A 17876-nucleotide genomic window follows, 5' to 3' on the forward strand; every position below is an offset into this window, starting at 1 on the left:
TCTTAAAACACCAGGTTAAAGTCCAACAAGTTTGTTTTGAATCACTATCTTTCGAGGGCACAGCTCCTTCAGCTAGTGATTCGAAACAAGCCTGTTGGACTTTAACCTGGTGTTGTAAGACTTCTAACATTATGATAGGTGAACTCTAGTCACTAGAACTCAGTTCAATAATGTCATTTTGGAGCAAATATTGTCAAGACATTCAGGGCTAGCGTGCGGTCAATTCCAGCTCCAATTAAAAAAAAAAATTTAGAGTACCCAATTCATTTTTTCCAATTAAGGGGCAATTTAGTGTGGCCAATCTACCTACCCTGCACATCTTTTGGGATGTGGGGGTGAAACCCATGCAAACACTGGGAGAATGTGCAAACTACACACGGACACTGACCCAGAGCCGGGATAAAACCTGGGACTTTGGCGCCATGAGGCAGCAGTGCTATCTTCCAGCTCCACTTGACCCGGAATCACGACATAGTTAAAATTTGATTTTATTTAAAATATTCGAGATTATCCCAATAAACACACACAAATAGACAAACAACACAGAAGGGAAAGGATAGTGGAAAGGGAAAGAAAATATTAATAAAATAAAACAATAAAGACATTTGATGCACTGGGATGATTTTCTGAAGTTCAGCTTTTCTTTTGATACTTCTTCCTTCTAGGCTTGAAGGTTGTCACCTTCTCTGCTGACTCCGCATTATTTCAGGTTCACAGTAAAGGATGTGCCTGGCACTCACTGCTTTCAGAACAATAGAGCAGTTCTTGAACTTCACTTCCAAGGTCTAAATGCTGTTGCCCAGTTCTCTCAGGAAGTATTATGCAGAAACTAATCACTGACCAGTGTCAGGAAGAACACTGTCCCTGGCCAATCCATCGGTTGCCAGCCAACCAATCGATCGGACTCTCTCCAAAACTGGTTCCTAAGATCCACTCAGTGCCAAGGAATCTAATCTCTCCTCTCCCAAAACAACCAGTCCCCTGACAAACAGGCTGCTTCAACCTCTATTCTTCTGCTTGAAGGCACATTCCGATTTTGGGTCCCTGGACCAAAATAATAAAATAACGGGCGCGATCTACTGCCCATGTTGCACCCAGAAGGCGGCGCAGCATAGCCAGTAGATGCCGGGAGATCCCTCTTCCGGGATCCACCTGGCTCGCTATACCTCATGAGATCTAATGTGATCTTGCAAGATGTCGCGATCTGAGTCCCACCCATTGTGGGTGGGATCAGTATTTCACAAATCTGCATATTAGAGTGAGACAGCTAGTCCCACTCTAACATGCACTCCCCTGATCTAGCCGAGCACCTTTCAGTGCTGGGCCCCACATTCGGGTAACAGACGGGACAGCATTTGTGAGGGTGAGTCAGGAGATCGGAGGCCCCTATGTGCTTGCCCTCTGGGCAGGGTGGCACTTTGGCACTGCTGGTGCCACCCAGGCACCTTGCCACTGCCAGCCTGGTGCTGCCAGCCTGGCACTGACACGTGGATGCCAACCTGCCACCAAGGTGGTGCTGGCAGGGGCACTGTCAGGGTGCCAGGCTGGCATTTTTCCTGCACTGTGGATCCAGCCTGGGGGTGCCCTGTGCGTGTGAGGTGGGTTGCGGGGTTCCCGAGGACCCCCTTTAGAGTTGAGTTGGAGCTTTGGTGGTGTTCGGGGGCCATGTTGTGAGATGGGGGACACTGTTTTGAAATGGCCTGCTTCATTACTACCAAGACCTCATTCTTGTCCTTATCTCCTCTATCCCAATACCTCTTAAGCACATTAATGTGACATACTCTGTGAGATTTACATCTATCCAGCCTGAGAACCATATAATTTATTTTGCTGTGTTCTCCTCTAATATAATAGGGACCACTAATTCTCGCTTTCAACGGTTCTCCTAACACATGTAATAACCCTGACACTTTCTCCCCTGTTACACAACTATAAGTCAGTGTTCTCCTATCAGCCATTGTTTTTTTTTCCTGCTGTGCTATCTTCAAATGCTTCCTTGCTGCTTCATGAGACCGATTCAGTCTTTCTCTAAACCTCCCTATGATTCTGGATGATACGCCCATGAATTATGCTGTTTGAGTTCCAGGCTGTTTGTGGTCTCTTTAAATAATCCTGATATGAAATTTGACCCTTGATCTGATTGTATCTCTTTCGGTAAGCCATATCTAGTAAAGAACTTGGTTAATTCCTCTACCACTCTCTTGGCTGGAATGTTTCCTGAAGGTATGGCTATTCAGCAATAACTTGTTTTCGGGAGACTGTATCTGCAGCAGGGTGTGGCTTGATGGTAGCCGCTGCTACTGTGTCATTGTGCTCTGGATGTATAATTCTTTCCCTTTGATGTTATTTACCCTGAGGATCTGCTTTTAGCATATGTGTGTCAATTTCTTTATTTCCTCACTTTGAATTTACCTCATCTATACCCCACTGTTTTCCCCTCGCCATAGAATTTACAGTGCAGAAGGAGGCCATTCGGTCCATCGAGTCTGCACCGGCTCTTGGAAAGAGCACCCTACCCAAGCCCACACCTCCACCCTATCCCCGTAACCCAGTAACCCCACCCCACCCCACCTTTTTTTGTTAGTCGCATAGGTAAACACTTGCTTTTCTCACTGATATAATCATTCACTCAAAATCTCTTCAGATAGCTGCCTTTATTTTTTTAATTTTACCCCCATTTTATTTTTTTTATCTTAATTTTCCCCAATTCTTAACACACATAGCTGTCCTTTGTTCTTCTACGAACACTTAGTCTGGGACGATGCTTTGTTTCTTCACTACAACCATTAGCGCATTATTTGCATTTTGTTTCATGGCAAAATACTGCAGATGCTGGAAATCTGAAATAAAAACAGAAAGTGCTGGCAAAACTCAGCAGGTCTGGCAGCATCTGTGTAGAGAGAAACAGAGTTAACATTTCGAGTGGAATATGACTTCTTCATATGAAGGGAGGTAGAGATGTGATAAGTTTTATGCTGCTGAAAAAGAGGAGAGAGTCAGGTTCCATGACATCTTTATGACTTAATCTTTCTTGCCTTCTAACCTAGCCCTGATCTTCCTTTTGTTGTGCTTGACTCATGAATTTACTAACTGAAACTTGATTTTTAAGAAAAGATGGGAAAAATAGTTTCACAAAAGTGGGCAGCAGAATACCCAAAGTACGGAAGGAATAGTTTCAGAAAAGCAGATGGCTGCAGGGTCTGATTGTCAGTAATGTAGCAGAGGATATACCAGGAAATATTGTGTACACCCACTTTTCATTTCCATTGTCACTAGAAGTGGCAGCATATACTTGTCACATAACGACGGGAGATGGAACCAAAGGAGATGTTCTTTATTCCCTCCAAATACCTATTTGCCTCATGGGGCAAATTTATTGTGTTGTACTGCAGTTTCGTCACTTTTCTAACCAACATGAGTCAATTGTGCAAGCCGATCTTACTGTTTTGGACATCTGTTTCCGAACCTCAGCTTTGTTGCAAGCAGCAGTGTTTATCACAAATTTTATATTATTTGGTGAATATTTTTGCTTGTTGAAGAGGAGGATTTCTAGTTCTGCAGAGATGAAATCGTAAGAAAAGTGTGAAGGAGCTAAATTAACAAATCTCGATTTGGAAAGGATGATCACTGAAGCTGTGCTGAGTTAATGACTATTCAGCTTCGTGTCACTGCAGAGCTTGGTAAATCTTCCCTCATTAGATTGCTGATAAATATTCATTCTTTAAGCAGAAATATATATTCCAAAATCAACCATCCCCTAAAGGACGGGGACAGTATTCGTAAATCAATTTGAAATGTTTGGTTTTATAAGGAACACCGATGTTGGTTTTCTCTTCACACGTGGAATTCACTGAAGTGCACACTTCTCCATCAGTAATTCCTGAAGAAACTTCTTCGATTCAGTGTTTAAAGACAATTTTTTTATCATTTGTAATTTCGAGTCATGCCTTTTGCCTCTGACTGATTTTGTGGTGGATCTGGGCCAGGCAAGTGCAAAAAGATTCTTCGAGATGTATTCTACCAGGCTTCTTAAGCACATCTCCCCAGTAAAGTTTGGCCTGGAAATTAGGTAGATATCTCTTATATTCAAACTTTTCTCTTCCAAAAGTTTATTTGCCCCATTTTTACACCATTAATATGTTGAAAATGGCAAGGGCATCCACTATATATACATATTATTGTTCCTCTGAAGATAAAGTGGGAGGAGGACATGGCTTCAGGATCACCATGATGATTTGTCAGGTACTAATGTAGGATTGCTTCACTTAGTCCTGATCTGCAACAATGTAAACAAAATGCAGTTAGAAATCATTAACTATAAGCATTTCACGATTACTCACCCAATTTGGATGTGTTTATATGTCCCACAACTGCTTTGAATAGGGGGTGTTGAATAGGAAATACTGCCCCATACACTGTTCTGTCAGGATTTTTGGATTAACCTCACTTAATCTCATAGTTAAGGGTCAAAAATCTTTCCCATAAGGAATCTCTCATTTCCTGCAAACCAAAATATGATTGTGTATGTACAATATCATGCAATATAATGTTGCCCAGAGAGTAACAGAAATCTTGTTATCATAATGGATTTCGGAATTGTCACTAACCATGTTCTTATCTTTGGATAATGAAAGAATAATCATTCTGTTAGAACAAGCAGTTCAAACCATGCATTGTAAATTAGGCTTATTAATAGTAAAAGGAGAAAAAAAGTGGAAAATCAATACACAACCTTGGAGATCCACACATAGCAAAAAGCATGATAATTTGCTCACACTTTATGTAATATTAAATCTGGATCAGTAGATGTACCATAAAACTGCTGCTACATGAGGTTTTATCAAGCTGCCAGAGTCTCCTCAAATTAGCTTCACGTGGGCTTGCATTCCCATGGAGTGAGAAGAACTGAAGAACTGGAAACATACTCTTTGGAATATACCTTGTTATATTCTTTGAAATATAAAAGTGGGATTTTGAAAATTAAAAGTTGTTTGGCGGCAGACCAGGGTGGGGGGGGGGGGGGGGGGGGGGGGTGGGGGGGGGGGTAGGGGGGGGGGGGGGGGGGGGGGGGAGACAGTGTTCCAGGTAAACCCTGTTTGCCTGGATGCAGGAACAGGCACAATTCACTCTGAGGAGGGGCTCCTCCTCACAGTGGTGGTCTCGGTGCAAATGTCATTTTAACAAATTGAACAAAATTGGGGAAGGAGCGTCTCTATTTTGAAGCTTGCTCTTCCTTACTCACCTGCCAGCACAGCTACTCCTTTCAAGCTGGGAGACCTTCCGAATGACCCTCCAGCTTCAAGAGCCCACCCACCATCCTGTGGCCTTCTTTATGTTGAATTATTCAAGATTACAAAGATCACAAAGTAGCTGGCACTTAAACAAAGCTATAAATTTATTAACACTACTAATTTGGACTCGTCACATACTTCTGAATAATACACAGTTGATTGTTAACATATAAACTACACTCATCTACAATTAATCTTAATACTGTTATAAACTATGATATGCTCTTACTCACAGTATCAATACTTCGGTCTGTATCTAGCTAACCTCTGGACGATTCTCTCTCCCCCCCAAAGCTGAGCATCAATGCCTTATATACTTGTATCTGTAGCTCCTTCTAATAGTTAGCCTAGACATTTCATTAACCCTTGCAGTTCTTACAGTTATGGGCGGCACAGTAGCACAAGTGGATAGCACTGTGGCTTCACAGCGCCAGGGTCCCAGGTTCGATTCCCCGCTGGGTCACTGTCTGTGTGGAGTCTGCACGTTCTCCCTGTGTCTGCGTGGGTTTCCTCCGGGAGCTCCTGTTTCCTCCCACAGTCCAAAGACGTGCAAGTTAGGTGGATTGGCCATGCTAAATTGCCCTTAGTGTCCAAAAAAGTAAAGAGGGGTTATTGGGTTACGGGGATAGGGTGGAAGTGAGGGCTTAAGTGGGTAGGGGCAGACTCGATGGGCCGAATAGCCTCCTTCTGCACTGCATGTTCTCTGTTCTATGTTCTAAGTTATGATAATACCACACATCCTTAATGGGATGATGAGCCTGCCTTCATGCCCCCTATGGGCAGCACAGTAGCACAGCGGTTAGCACTGTTGCTGCATAGCGCCCGGGACCCGGGTTCGATTCCCGGCTTGGGTCACTCTTTGTGTGGAGTCTGCACGCTCTCCCCGTGCTGCATGGATTTCCTCCGGGTGTTCCGGTTTCCTCCCACAAGTCCCAAAAGATGTGCTTGTTAAATGAATTGGACATTCTGAATTCTCCCTCAGTGTACCCGAACAGGCGCCGGAGTGGGGCGACTAGGGGATTTTTACAGTAACTTCATTGCAGTGTTGATGTAATACTACTTGTGACAATAAATATTATTATTATTATTATTGTTGAAACTCACAATGAGTGACTGTTCTCCCAGGGGGATAGAATAGGATTGGATTGGGATAGGATTGGCATCCTGACACTGTCCCAGCTTCTGTTTCCTGTCCCCCATAGGGAAAATCATGCCGAAAACCTCTAGGCGTCCTTTCTCCATTTTCCCACTCGGGGCCTCCTTGCTTCGCTGCTAGCCAAGAACTAGAGAGATTGTCCCTGCTGGATTTCCTCAATCCTCACTAAAGTGACAATCTGAGTGTGCAGGCCTTAGGTGAGGGCCAGCCTGTACTCAGTGACCGCCATGCCTGATGGTCCATGCAGGTAGCCACTCCTTCCATGGATTTGGTCGTCAGTGTGGAGGCCTGAGACATGGGACTTTTGCTAGAGACAGACTCCTGCAATCTTTCTGAATTTGTGTGTAATCTGAACTGGTGGAGGGTGAGTATGAATCAAGTGACGGTGCTTACTCTGAGTGTGTGCCCTCCGCAGGAGTCTTCATTCTATTACTGTGCTTGAAGGACTACTGGAAGCGGAAAGATATTTGGAAGTGATAAGGTGAGACAGTTTTAAGTCATCATTGTACAGATAATATTTCAGTGACGGCTGGCATCAAGTCAACATGATTGAGTGCTGTATGTCATGTGGGTGAGTTATATTTAACTCTGTTACCAGGTAGCTGGAAGACCCTCCAACAGCGAGGCATGCAGAGAGCCAGCTTATCTCCATCACCTCCTCTTCTGCAGCTGTTAAGCTGGCTATAACGGGAGGCCCAGCTCCAGCTCCCAGCTCCCCTAGTGTTCTGTGCTCTCTTCTGAGAGAAAGAAGATAATAATAAATGTGAGAAATTAAATATTTTGAGAGAATGGAAGGATAACATTGGAGGAGGATCACACGGTGGCAGAGTTGGTAACACTGCTGCCGCACAGCGCCAAGGACCCGGGTTCAATTCCGGCCTCGGGCGACTGTCTGTCTGGAATTTGCACATTATCCCCGTGTCTGCGTTTGTTTCCTCCGGGTGCTCCAGTTTCCGCCCACAATCCAAAGATGTGCAGAGTAGGTGGATTGGCCACGATCAATTGCCCCTTAGTGTCCAAAAAAGGTTAGATGGAGTTACTGGATTACGGGGGTACGGTGGAGGTGTGGGCCTAGGTAGGGTACTTTTTCGGTGCAGACTCGATGGGCTGAATGGCCTCTTTCTACACTGTAGGGATTCGAGGATTCTATGATTCTGTGAGGTTTTATATTGTAGTGAATTGAGTTCAGTGTTTGTCAGATGGGGATGTGAAGGTCAATAGAGAGGGATGGATGCACTTGAAAGGTTCGGCAGTTGAAGGAATGATGTGTAGGAAAAGGAATAACGAGTGGGACCTTTACTTGAATGTGCCGTGCTAATCACCTTTCTAAGTGGCGAACGTACGCTTTGTGGGGCCCTGCGCTCACCTTAATTTGTCCCCCGCCCATGAAATCACAACCCTCTCCCATGCCCCTCCTGACTCTGCCCAACCTCACCCCACAGAACCCAAAGGCACAAGCCACAAAAATAAACAAATTGATCACTGCTTAACTGCTTTAGTGCTTTTCAACTTGCAAAACATGCCTGTATGAATAATTGCTGAATTGAAACCCAAGTTACCTCTTGTCAGAATGACGGTAAAGGTGGCTGACATTGTGATATGTGGCTTGAGGCGAGCAAACATGGAACTTGCTGATGAGCAACGAGATGGAAAAATCAACCGACTACATCACTGCAACACAGGCCAGTGCAGGACAGAATGAGCCACTCCAGCCCAGGAGCAAACACTCCAATCAACCAAATGGATATGCTGCCATTCAGAATATTTCAGAGACTCGTGCAGTTTCAAAAATGTACTTCTTTACTTCCTCTCCCAAAATCGAAGAAGTTATTGCTGTAAATTCACGTGAGCCGAGTGTTCAGTCAAAAATCAGTGGCTCTGCCTGCAGATTTCCATTTTTTGTCCCAGAAGAGATTTTTTTGAAATGCCAGTCTTGAGAGTGATGGTGGTTAGAACTATCAGCATGTGACCAGCTGCAGCTATTATATCAGACCAGTAATGGTTCATTTTGAAAAACAGAATTTAAACAAGAGAATGTGGAAGACGGACAGATTTTTAAGATTTTCTTTCTTCATTGCTTGTTGGCATGGCAATTTAGCTTGCCTTTTATCTGTACTTTTTCTTCACAAAATCATCAATGACATCATCATAGCTAAAATCTTGTAAAGGCGCACTTTCTATCTCAATATTGCAGACCTTGTCCAATGTTGGACGGTATTTCTTGATGAAACTAGAGACAATGAAATCACGTTAAAAAAAAGTCTGCTCATGTTATTTTTGGCACAATAATTGTGTAATTGCGGAGTAAAAGTGAATTTCTGAAGAAAATGATTGGTTTATTTTGTCTGTTTTTTGGCAGAAGTTTGGATAAAAATGCTAAAAATATAGTAAGAACTTAAGTGAATTCTACAGAGAGGACATAGACACAAATCCTTTTGAAGATTAAGTGAAACAATTCATTCATTTTATTGATAATGTTGAGCTCTGTGCTTCGAGGTCACCAGTTGACTTGGAAGTGAGGGTGTGCAGGCAACCTTTCCAATTGTGGAAACCATTCTGAAAATATTTTTAACAATATCTGTTACAAACGCTTCAAGTGAACGTTCCTTTCCTATATTGAAAAGAGTTAAAAATTATCTGCAAAATATGATGAGTCAGGAACATTTGACAAGTTTTGCAATATTGAAGATGGAAAGTGTGCCTTGACAAAATTTTAGCTATGATGATGTAATTGATGATTTTGCAAAGAAAATGTATGGAAAAAAAGCTATCTAAATTGCCTTGAGCAATGAAGCAAGACATTTAAAAAAAAATCTCTACCTCTTCCATATTCTCTTGTTTATATTGTTTTTCCAAATAGATCATTGTTAGTTTGATATAATGGCTGTAGCTGGCCACATGCTGATGGTTCCAATCACCTCTCAAGACTGGCCTTCAGAGAGTCTCTGGAACACAGGTGAATGTAAGAAATAGCGATTTATATCTGTTGTAGTAAGGTTTTAAAAGGCCTGGGTTACGGTATATATTTGTTGCAGTAGCATTATTAAAGGTATCTTGACGGTGGACAGGATTCTCCGCTGTTGGGATTCTCCGTTTTGCCGATGCCGGGGGTTTCCCGACAGCGTGGGACAGGCCCACAATGGGAAACCCCATTGACCAGCCAGCGTAATGGGGAATCGCGCCGGCTGGTCGAGGCAGAAAAGTGGCGGGGCGGAGAATCCAGCCCCGTATGTCTGCTAAGCTGTAATTAGGAGTCGTAAAGGGTGAGGTCATGATAGATTCCAACCACTTATTTGGTTACAGATAAAGGGGGCTAATGTGATTGTGTTTTGATTGCTGAAGATTCCCTGGGGTGTAAATAATTAAAGGGATTATAAGCAAATTACTGCGGATGCTGTTAGCTTTGACAAAGAGTCATCGGACTCAAAACGTTAGCTCTTTTCTCTCCCTACAGATGCTGCCAGGCTTGCTGAGATTTTCCAGCATTTTCCCTTTCGTCATTAAAGGGATTATGTTTAGCCTTAGTTAAGGTGGTCATCAGATAGTTGGTCCCCGGCTTGCGTCACGCAACCCTCCAGGCACCCCCTCTGACGTCCATTGCCATCGATCCGTTCCCAACTGCGTCACACCAACCACCCCCATGTCAGCAACCTTCCCCCCCCATGTCGTTTCCCCCCAGCCCTCAAACAAAAAAACAACTCCATCCACCCCCCACGTCTTCCTCCTGACAACTCTCCACTTCACTTCTTTTAACTAGCCCGCCAGTTAGCATGTTGGCCCCCACACAAGGCCTCCAACTACCCCTCCTCCATCCAGCTCCCCCCGCCCCACACTGACGATCCTGACCATCGAGCCCCAAAGAGTAAAAACAGGCATACTCATTATCACTGCTCCACTGCCAAGACCTGCCCCGGAATACCCACTCCCAAATACGTTATAAAGCACACAAAACTCCTCCAAAGATCAATGTCCTTATACTATTCCAGTTAATTGTCCCTCATAAATTCCAACTCCTCCTCTGGCGTCTCGAAATAAAGCTCCTGTTTGTGGAAAGTCACCCACAGGCTCACCAGGTATAATACCCCAAACTTCACTCCCTTTCCAAAGAGGGCAGCCTTAATCCTATTGAACCTGGCCCTCCACTTTGCCAGCTCCTCATCCAGGTCCTGGTACACCCACAGCTCACTCCCTTCCTAGGTACATCTCATGGTCTGCCTTGCCCATCAAAGGATTTTTCCATATACAGAGAGCAGTGCAACTGCATCACCATCACCCTCGGGCGGGAAAAGACTAAAAACCCGTCTTGAATGGGAGCCACCAAATGTGCGACCACTCGTTCCATGGTCACCACCAGAAGTCCTGCAGATTAAATTCGGAGTGATTTGAACACCCGCCTGCGGTCACCTCCTTGGTGCCTTGTGTGCTCGGTCCACCTCCCGAGGCCGATCAAAGGGCCCCTCCCCCATCAATGTCTCCAGCATCCTCGCCACATACAGTGGCCTCTGCACCTTCAATGCCTCAGGCATCCCGACAATCCTTACATTAATGCCTCCTGGAGCATTTCTCCAGATCCACCACCTTCTCCCTCAGCCTCTTCTGGCTCTCCCACATCACTCTCACCTCCGCCACCAACGAGGCAAACTGCTCCTCGTGCTCTACCACCGCCTCCTCCACTTCCTGAATCGCCCTGGGCCTCCAGCCTCTGCTCAACTCGCTCAATCTCAGTTATCAGCGGCTGTACCACCTTGGCCAGGTCTTCCAGGGCCTCTTTCCTCAGCCGCAGGAACTTGTTATTCAAGAGCTCCACCAACAGCTCCATTGACTACTGGATGGGTAGCTCGCCTCCTTACCCTCTGCCATCTTTACCTGTGGCGCACCACAAAGACTCCTGCTTCAATTTCTCCTTCTTTCTCACACCGCTCCTTGTCCGCAGATCAATGCACCAACCATCCCAGAGGCAGTATTACCTTCCCTGGACATTCCTGTACTTTTTGACCTCAAATACTACACCCTTTGGGCGGGAAAAAACTAAAACCATCCGCCTTGAATGGGAGCCACCAATGTGCGACCATTCGCTCCATGGCAGCCACCGGAAGTCCTGCAGCTTAAATTCAGAGTGATTGGAACATGGGATGAATAGTGCCTTGTTCATCTTACTTTTAGAATTGAATATTTTCCTGCCATATTTGCAGCATTATTGAAGCCCCGACATCCAGTGACGGGGATGTGCTGAGTAGTCGCACGCCAGGTGACTCTTCTGCTAGGAACCCCAAAATAGGCTCTTTTACCCAAAATAGCTCGCTAAAACAGGGGAAAAAAGTGTTCCCTTATGCTAGGTAATAATACTACAGGAGAGGATGCCGAACAACAGCAACTCCAGATGCGGTAAGGAGACAAGAATCGGGTGAAACCAGGAAAAACAAGCAGCCGAGATGGCAGGCGCACGAGGCAACGAAGCGCCGACCACACCAGAGCAAGAAGGACCGGTAAACCACACACAGTGTTCACCCTCACCGGAGGGCGGATAGAAAATGTTCCTCTCCAGGGAACGAAGAGAACATCGGGAAGAGACAAGGACCGATATCCAAGCTGCGGTCAGGGTGGAAGTGGCAGATGCCATGGCAACCATGTAGGTGGCCCTGGACAAGGCAGAAAGGCGATTGGAGGCCCAGGGAATTAGAAAAAGAATTAGAAAAAGCCTTAACCGACCAAAGCAATCGGATCGCCACCCTGGAGACAGAAATAGCGAGGTTGGTTGCGGCGCATGGGAGTCTGAAGGCAAAAATAGAGGACCAGGAGAACTGGTCACGCGCCAAAGCTTAAGAAAAATGGGCCTACCGGAAGGGATCGAAGAATGAGACCCCACGGCCTATGTGGCCCAGATGCTGGGAAACCTGGTAGGAAGCGACAGCTTCCCCAACCTGCCAGAAATAGTCAGAACCTGCTGGTCACTTCGGCCAAAACACAAAGCTGGAGAGCAGCTGAGGGCGATAATCGCCAAAATGCACCCATACCAGGACCGGGAAAGAATCCTGTGCTGGGCCAACAGACAAGGACCTGCAACTGGGAAATGCTGCGTCATATCGGTCGGATGCTACCAGGTAGATCTAGAATCTCTGCTGGAATCAACCCCAAGTTTTCACTGAGATTGCCTTGGCACCTGAGATGCTGTGGAACCGGAATCCCGAACATCATCTTGCCTGGGTGCCGTTGCTGGTTGTCACTGTTTGCTGAGTTGTAACTATATGGATTGAAACAGTCACACAACTGGTACCATGTCTTATGCTCTTGACGTAGCATAAGCTGCTTCCTTGATGTTCACTCTGACAAAGGAAGGTTCAGACGTGGAGATAACTTCAACACGTTTATTGAACTATTTACAATTCTCCTACTTGGATTCGCCTCTACTGTTAATCCTTCTATAGCTACTCAGACTGACAAACCAGTCTGCTACAATCCAGGTGGTGGGTATGACGTGTTGAATCAACCCTGTGTCTGTACTCACTGAGTATCTCCACTGGAAAGAGGAAGATCATGTGTGCTGTGTCCTTTTTATATGGGTTGGTGTAATGCGCTCATGTGGTAGTGTCACCTCTGTGTATCGTGAATGCCCATTGGTCGTGTCCTATCTTACTGACCTATTGGTTGAGTGTCTGTGTGTGATGTCTCTGGTGCTCCCTCTAGTGTCTAGCTAGTCTTCGTGTATTTACATTAACCCCTTGTGTATTTACAGTGATGCATATCACCACAGGAAGGGCACCAGATCAGGGCACCGAGACATTGGGGCAGACCTGGCCAAGTGCCGGGCAGACTTCAATAGGGCGAAGGCGGCTCTGTACAAACACCAAGTCAAATTTGGGATGCTGTACCCGGCTAAACTCTGGGTCACATTCAAAATGTGGAGATGCAGACCTCTGAAGTTTCAGACGGCGATCAGCTGCCTCCCACCAATCGTCCGCCACGGCGTTCCCGCCGTAGGGAACTTTCGGCGGAAAGGTATATACTGACCAATCCGGCACATCAGCTCAATAACAATTTTCCGGTGCCGAAAATAATTCAATGTCCTCCGCCTGCTCCTCCTTCTCCGCCTCATCAGTCGTCTAAGAGGGCCTTCAGACTTTGCGACGGCGGGGGAGGAACGTAATAGCCCACATCGAGCCTACGGGATGGGAATGATTGTCTCCCAGTAGTTTATCCGGAGCACGAGCTCCCCGCAAGGGGCAGGAGATCTCTATTAACCTCTGAGAAGAGGTCGGTCAATAAGGCAGCGACCTGAACAGGAACCCGATAGTGTAAATATCATGTGTAAGTAAAACTACATTTCTTTATTTTACGCGGTGTAGATTCCCCGTGTCTTTATTAAAGAGAGATTAAAACTCACACCAATAAGTGGTTAGCACTGCTGCCTCATGGCGACGAGGACCCGGGTTCAATCCCAGCCCCGGGTCACTGTCCGTGTGGAGTTTGCACATTCTCCCCGCGTCCGCGTGGGTCTCACCCCCACATCCCAAAAAGATGTGCAGGGTAGGTGAATTGGCCACGCTAAATTGCCCCTTAATTGGAAAAAAAAAAGAATTGGATACTCTAAATTTATGTTTTAAAAAACTCACACCAATAGTCTCAGTCTGATATTATTAAAGATCTTCACAGGAAGTGGTGGGTGGGACTTGGGTGATGTCAGCAAGCAAATCCACTGCCTGCAAAATATATCGAGAAAGGGAAGCATGTTGGTCAAGGGGAGGAGAGGGAAAGCGCGGGTGCTTGAGTAACTCCAGAAAAATATGCCATTGCTGTAGATTTGCTGATCTTGTGCGACCTACAACGATCAAGAACAACAAGAGGTGTTGGATCAGGGCCGACAACATTAAAAGCAATCCGGAGAGCTGACATCAGGTAACAGATATTGTGAATACTTGGTTTCCCATGTTGCTCAGCTCATGCTGAAACAAGTAGTGGCAAGTGTAATTATCTCTGATAAACTTTAAATCATCTTGACATTCCTAACCAACAAGGAATATCTTTTTAAACACTAAATGAACAGAAAAAATGTCTGGATTGTATCCTGTCAACCAGACAATGTGCTGTTTCCGTGGCAACTCTGCTTCATTTTGGAACAATTTAGAAAACAATATAATAATCGCACTCAGGTACTTACATGGAACGTCTTCTTTCAACTTCTTCCTGAGAAACAGAATTGCAAGATTTATGTGTCACATTTGAAGAAAACACACTGGTAAAGTTAGTCTAATTTTTGTTCTTTTTTCTCTTTCACTTCTATCACTGAGCTAAATCGCTGGCTTTTAAAGCAGACCAAGCAGGCCAGCAGCACGGTTCGATTCCCGTACCAGCCTCCCCGGACAGGCGCCGGAATGTGGCGACTAGGGGCTTTTCACAGTAACTTCATTGAAGCCTACTCGTGACAATAAGCGATTTTCATTTCATTTCATTTCAAGGTGCTATTTCACGGGAAAAGCATGTATGGGTGCTGACAGCTGTCCAACATTTTGGCCAAATAACCATTAAGAACATAAATGCTCCACAGCAGAAAGAAAAAACTTTACATTTATTCCACAGTTTTCATGACCACCAGCCATCCCAAAGTGTTCTGCAGCCAATGAAGTGATTTTGAAACGTGGTCACTATTGCAATGTTGGAAATGCAACAGCCAATTTGCACCTTCCACAAGCAACACAGTTATGACGAAGGTGCTGCCTAAGGAACCTTGGTGAGATCCTGCAGTGCATCTTATAGATGGTGCACACGGATACCACTGTTCTCGGTGTTGGAGGGAGTGAATGTTTGTGAAAGGTGTACCAATCAAACGGGTTGCTTTGTCCTGGAGGGTGTCGAGCTTCTTGAGTGTTCTTGGAGCTGCACTCATCCAGGCATGTGGAGAATATTCCATCACACTCCTGATTTGGGCCTTGTAGGTGGTTGACAGGCTTTGGGGAGTCAGGGAATGAGTTACTAGCCTTTGACCTACGCTTATAGCCACAGTATTTAAAGTTAGTCCAGTTCAGATTTAGGTCAATGGTAACCCCCCAGGATGCTGATAAAAGGGGGATTGCCATTGAATGTAATGAGGCACTGGTTAGATCCTCCCCTGTTGGAGATGGTCATTACCTGCCACTTGTGAGGTATGATGCTACATGCCGCTTGTTACCCCCAAGCCTTGATATTGTCCATATCTTGCTGCATTTGGACACGGGCTGCTTCAGTATCTGAGGAATCACGAATGGTGCTGAATATTGTGCAGTCATCAGCAAACATCCCCTGATGAAGGAGCTGCGCTCTGAAAGCTAGTGATTCGAAACAAAGCTGTAGGACTTTAACATGGTGTTGTAAAACTTTTATAAAACTCCACCGGGAACTCACCAAGCCCGGGGCATTCCCTGCCTACATCGCCCGCATACTCTCCATCACCTCCCTCAACCTAATTGGGTCCCTGAATCCCTGCAGTAGCTCCTTATTCACCCTGGGAAACTCCAACCTGTACAGGAACCGGCACATTCCCTCCCCCTTGGCCGGGGCTCCGACTCATACAACTTCCTATAAAAGTCATCAAACACCCCATTCACCCCATTCTTCCCATCTTGTCCTTCACTCTACCAATCTCCCTCGCCACCTCCTGCTTCCTCATCTGTTGGGCTAACATCCTGTTCGCCTTCTCTCCATACTCGTATAATGCCGGTCCGGCCCTCTGCAACTGCCCCACCGCCTTCCCCATTGTCACTAATCCAAACTCCACCTGGAGCCTCTGCCTCTCCCTCAATAACCCTGACTCCGGGACCTCCTGTCCATCCTCAGAATCTCTTCCAACAACCTTGTCATCTCTGCCCTTTCCGCCTTCTCCCTCTGTGCCCGAATTGAAACAAAACTCCCCCCCCCGAGCCATCGCCTTGGGTGCCTCACACAGTGTGGCAGCAGTGACCTCCCTCATGTCATTCAGCTCCACATAGCCCCGATTGGTGGCCCTTAACCGCTCACACACTTCTCCATCCACCAATAGCACCACACCCAGCCTCCACCATGGGCGCTGCCCCCCCCCCCCTCCACCCCCCCCCCCCCCCCCCCCCCCCCCCCCGGTTCACTCACAAATCCACCCAGTGTGGCGCGCGGTCAGAAACCATACTCGCCGAATACTCCGAGTCGACCACCCCCGCCAACAATGACCTGTCCACCACAAAAAAGTCAATCCAGGATTACACCCTGTGCACATGGGAGAAATATAAAGATTCCTTTGCCCTCGGCCTGCCAAACCTCCATGGGTCCACCCACTCCCCTCCCCCCCATATGCTCCATAAACCCCTTAACCCCTCAGCTCCTTCGCCATGCCGGCACCTTCGCCGACTTCGGGCTCAACCAGTCCAAATTTGGTTCAATGACTGTGTTAAAATCCCCCCATGATCAACCGCCGTGAATCCAGGTCAGGGATCATCCCTCGCACCCGCTTCATGAACTCCACATCATCCCAATTAGGGGCAGTTGTTTACCAAGACCACCGGCATCCCCTCCAACTTCCCACTAACCATCATGAACCTCCCCTCTGAATCTCCCCACAATGATCCCCCCCTCAAACGCCACCCACTTGTTCACCAGCACCGCCACCCCTTTGTCTTCATGTCCAGTCCCGAATGGAACACCTGTCCCACCCATCCTTTCCTCAGCCTTGTCTGGTCCCCAATCTTTAAATGTGTCTCTTGTAGAAAAGCACTTCCGCCTTCACACTCCTCAGGTGCGCCAACGTAGGCAACGATTTGACTGGCCCATTCAGCCCACTCACATTCAATGTGACCAGCCTGGTTGGGTGGGCTCCCCGCCCTGCCCACCTTGGATGTCCACCGCCATCATTCCTTTTCCAACCGTGCCACAACAATCACACCCTTGTCAGCACCCTGCCTCCCCCTGTAAACAAAATAACAGCCCCATCCCCCTTCCCTGCACCTACTTCCTGACCATTCCCCACTGTATTCCTGTTAACCAGCCCACCCAGCTAGCATAGCAAGGCCTCCAAATCTCCTACTCCCCTGCTTCTCCTCCCTCCCATCCACACTCCTCCAAGAAATAAAGAAACAGAAATGATGCACTCACCCTTGATGCTCCCTAAAAACGCCATCACCAAACCCACCAAAACATTTCAAGAACGATAAACAGGACCTCCTCACAAATCCTCAAAAGTTCAATGTCTTCCTTTTCCTACCAGTGCATTGTCCCCCAGAAACTCCATTGCCGCCTCTGAGTAGCAAAATAATATTCTCAATTCTGGAAAGTTACCCAGGTCTTGAAACACCCACAGCTCATTCCCTTCCACGGTGCACCTCCTCGTCTGCCTCGCCCATCAAAGAATCTTCTCTTTGTCCAAGAAGAGGTGCAACTGCACCACCATCGCCCTTGGTGGCTCACCCGCCTGCAGCCTCCTCACCAGTGCC

The 17876-nt window shown here is 46.5% G+C and overlaps 1 long non-coding RNA gene across 1 annotated transcript in view; it reads right to left on the reverse strand.

Annotated features, from left to right (window-relative positions):
* Nucleotides 1-2621: 2621 nt before the first annotated feature.
* The window catches only part of LOC119952422, a 49443-nt gene continuing 34188 nt past the window's right edge, over nucleotides 2622-17876 (reverse strand). Inside the window, exons 2-3 of the long non-coding RNA XR_005457851.1 lie at nucleotides 14603-14628; nucleotides 2622-4276 (exon numbers count right to left, since the gene is read on the reverse strand). This is a non-coding gene — a long non-coding RNA (uncharacterized LOC119952422). The remainder of the gene's footprint in view (nucleotides 4277-14602; nucleotides 14629-17876) is intronic.

The sequence above is a fragment of the Scyliorhinus canicula genome, chromosome 17, assembly GCF_902713615.1.
Source record: "Scyliorhinus canicula chromosome 17, sScyCan1.1, whole genome shotgun sequence".
NCBI lineage: Eukaryota > Metazoa > Chordata > Chondrichthyes > Carcharhiniformes > Scyliorhinidae > Scyliorhinus > Scyliorhinus canicula.